The sequence below is a fragment of the Pygoscelis adeliae genome, unplaced genomic scaffold (genome assembly GCF_000699105.1).
Source record: "Pygoscelis adeliae isolate BGI_AS28 unplaced genomic scaffold, ASM69910v1 Scaffold22, whole genome shotgun sequence".
In the NCBI taxonomy this organism is placed as follows: Eukaryota; Metazoa; Chordata; class Aves; order Sphenisciformes; family Spheniscidae; genus Pygoscelis; species Pygoscelis adeliae.
Genome location: NW_008824350.1, coordinates 4001303 through 4005147, shown reverse-complemented (window position 1 = coordinate 4005147; position 3845 = coordinate 4001303).

The following is a 3845-nucleotide window of genomic DNA, read 5'->3' as shown; positions in this document are numbered from 1 at the left end:
CCTCGCAGTTGGACCTTTGCTGCAGCTTTGATTTTACTGTGCTGTCCTCTGAGCACGCAGCCTTGCTGTCCTCTGAGCACGCAGCCTGACCTGAGTCCCTGGCATCTCCCGGAGCACAGGAGCGGGCTGGATACCGCCAGCTAATGTCCCTGGGCTTCCTCGCTCCTGCTGGCTCGTCCCTCCCAGTGCAAGATGAGCCAAGCCCCAGGAGGTCCAGAGCTCATCCCTGGCCCCATGGCAGCGTGTGACATCCCCACTTCGACGGGGTCCCACCTGTTTCCCCATAGGCTGTTTGCAGTGAGGTGCTTCCCAGATCTGTACTGCTGCATCTCTGTTGTCCAGGCTTGTACCTCTGGGAGCTGAGGGCTTCTGTTGGGGGCAGAAGCTGCTATTTCTGAAGTGCCTGGTACACTTTGTCAGCTGTGGGGTTGGCACCAATCCCCGAACTTCCAGTGCCTGCTGCTCTTGGAAAACTCCTGCTGTGAAGAGAGAGGAAATTGGTGTGTGTGTGTGTTTGCATCTGTGCATGTGTGTGAGAAGCATAAATCTGTGTACAGACTTCAGTTTAAATGCTTGGACCCTTTCAGGGCAGAGTGGCTCTGGAAGGCTGGTGAAGCCATGCCCAGCTCAGGGCATGGCTCAGGTCCTCTCAAGTGCAGCTCCAGGAGAGCTGCCTTGTTGGGCCGATGCCTGGGCTGGAAGGGAAGAAACCGCAACCCACAGCCTGCTGGCAATCTGACTGCACGCTTCTCCCTGTCACGGGCATCTGCCTCAGTGTCCCTGGGGCTGGTCAGATTCCTCCACGGCTTTTCATGATCTGTCTCGTATCATTTCTTCCATCTCTTTGTTTTTCCCACAGCCTATCAGGACCTATGCATTAAACCTAACATCTTGATTTTTTTTTTTTTGTGCACTCACTCTGATAATAAAAAGGAATTGTTTGTCTTATCTGACTTGGGAGTGGTGTCTGAGAAGCAATGACCCACAGAGGGGGCAGGTACCGTTCCCATGCCTGCTATCTTGTACGCTTTCATCTGCCCAGACTGCGGTAGCTCAGGGGAGAGCGCTCGGGTGTTGCCGCACCAGCAGCGGTCCCATGGCTTGGGGAGGGCTGGGAGTGCGGGATGCAACATGTGTGGATACCTGGAGAGCCAACTATCATGTGAGGTGTGCTGGGAGTGAGATGATTACCCACTAAGTCACCCAGAGAGCAAGGCAGGGTGTAACCTGAAACTGGGTTCCAGCTGGTCAGACTGGTTTGGGGTTTGGGTCTGAAACCAAAAGCAGACACTATTCTTCAAACAGGAGTTGTTCTAGCTGTGTCTCCAGGCTGGTGATCGCTCAAGCACTGCAATGTAAAGTTAGCTAAATGTAAATTTGGCTAATTGGCAATGGATATGTATGGGAACCAGGCAAACCTGCCCCTGCTTCACTGACCTGGCAGTGCTGGGTCTCCAAACGCTGCTCCACAGCTGGAAGGCTTTCTCCCCTGCGCTCTGCTCTGGACTGTGGGGTTTGCTCTGTCACTACCACCTCACTACCACCCCTCTCTTCCCCCACTCTACACCAGCTCTTCCATCCTGCCGTTTCCAGCTACTTATGTCGGTGTTATCCCCCATGTCCCCTGAAGAGCTGCCCCTGAAGAGCTGCCCCAGGAACAGCTCTCTGCTGAGCTGTGCTCTGCTCGGCCGATGGGGTCACCAGTCCCGGCACGGTGCAGGTAACCCATGGTGTGAGAGTGCTGTTTGAAACCAAGGCTGCTTCTCTTGACAGTCTCCGAAGAGAGAAGGCTACGTGTATTACAGTCTCTTTCACTTAAAGCACATCTTTGTGTCTCCTGGTGTTAGACATGGCCCTGGTGGAGTCTGCAGGTCCGGCCAGAGCCCTCCTGTTTGCTTTGCACCTTGCAAAGCACCTTCTGCCCGAAAAGTGGGGGCATAGGGGCAGGTGAAGGGGCCAGACTCCGCTCTCACGTGGCACCCGGTGGGCACCCTCTGCTGCAAGGAGAGCTGCTGCTCCTGCTGCTCCCGGGTGTGGGGGGACGGGAGGCCGCGAGGAGTGCCACCATTTTGTTACAACGCGACCCAGGAAGCTCAGATGCGCAGCTGGCACCAGGGCCAGACCCAGGCAGCGACAGCCGTGCCGCACACCCACACCTGAAATGGCGCATGCCGGGTGTCTGCATTCCCCAGGTTTTACCGTGTGGGGTCACTCGGGCTGCGCCAGCAGCTCCTGCGTGGGGCGGCCGGGGAAAGGCCCTGCACCCCTGCGCTCCCCCCCGCCTTCAGCCTTCCCACCCCCTCCACGGGGGACGGCTCGCCCCCCTCCAGAAACAAGGGTTTCTGCTATCCAGGAAATCCCAGCTCTTTAAAATAGGTGTGGTTTTCAGACGTGAATGGGAGCCCAGCTTTTGAAACTTTCTGCAAAATGAAAATCCCCCACCTCAAAAACCAGAATTGCCAACTGCCTCGCTGTCAGCTGATTAAGAAACATTTTTCGGTGAAAACTGAGCTGCCTTGTTTCACTGGCTGTGCCTGACGGTGAGCAAATCCTTGCTATTCCCCTAGCTGCGGCCAGAAACAAGCCGTTATGTGAAGTTGTTGGTTGGTTTTGGGCAGAGCTGCTCCTCCTGGCGTGGAGCTCCCTAGCGTGTCCCCCCTGAGCCCATCGCCCCAGCGTGGCCGCTCTGTGGTGCAGGAGGCCCCCGGGGGTCTGGAGCGGCCCCTTGTCCTTGCAGTGTGTGCAGGCAATGTCTTCCCCACCGAGGTCAGCATTTTCGAGGGGGTTGTTTGCACGGCTTACAGAGCCAGGCTCCTGCCAAGCCTCGGGAGCTGCTGCCCACTCTGCTGCTGCGCTGAGGGAAACCTGCTGCCTCTTCACAAGTGTCCGGTCTGACTTGTTGGTGGCCTCCACCTCTGCAGAAGGAAGACCATCGAGCCCCTCATCCCTTCCTGACCAGCCAAGCTTTTGACCCACCTTGCTCCGACTGGCAGGAAGGAGGGCTTGCCTGAGCTTTTGGCTGAGTTAATCCCAGCGGGCTGGAGGGGACCTCGCAGGCTTTGTGTGGCTGCCGAGCTGGATGCAGGAAGCATTAGCTCACAGCTAAATATCAGGTGTCTCCAGCCGCCCTGTGGCACAATGGCTCTGCAAATAAACACAGCAGCTTCCCCGGCACGACAAGGGATGGCTCCACAGTGGCAGGCCAGAATATTGCCCCCCGCACAAAAGCCACAGTGATACTTTCTGATAAGTTACTTTAGCTCTCTGGCCTAATTTATTGCTTAAGGAAGAAATTATTTTGGTTTTGAGGTCAAACAGTTCATTCCGATTAAAAAGAGAGCTCTAAAGCTGGGGGGAAGAAGGAATAAGGTTGTCTGCAAGCTCTGCATAATGTAAAGAGAAATCTTGAATGTCGTTTTCCCCCCCTTACTGCAAGCATTAGGAATGATCGGACTTGCTCCTACTGCAGTGTCCGTTGAGCTCCTAAATGGAGCAGATGCAGATTTGAAGTGCCATGGCTAGTCTGGCATGTGGTAAGCAAACATTGCTTGCTAAAGTAGTGCCCATGTGGGAGATAGCCTGTGAAAACTTTCCAGACACTTTTTTTTTTTTTCTCCTTGAAGAAATGGAGAGAGAAATTGGAAATACTCTCCCTTGGTCATCAAGCACAGAACTGCATGTTACTGTAATAGCTTATAGTCACAGAGAAATAAGTCAGCTATAGGAATTTATAGCAATCCGATTCTCTTCTGCATTTTTTTTTTTTTCTCCTTGAAGAAATGGAGAGAGAAATTGGAAATACTCTCCCTTGGTCATCAAGCACAGAACTGCATGTTACTGTAATA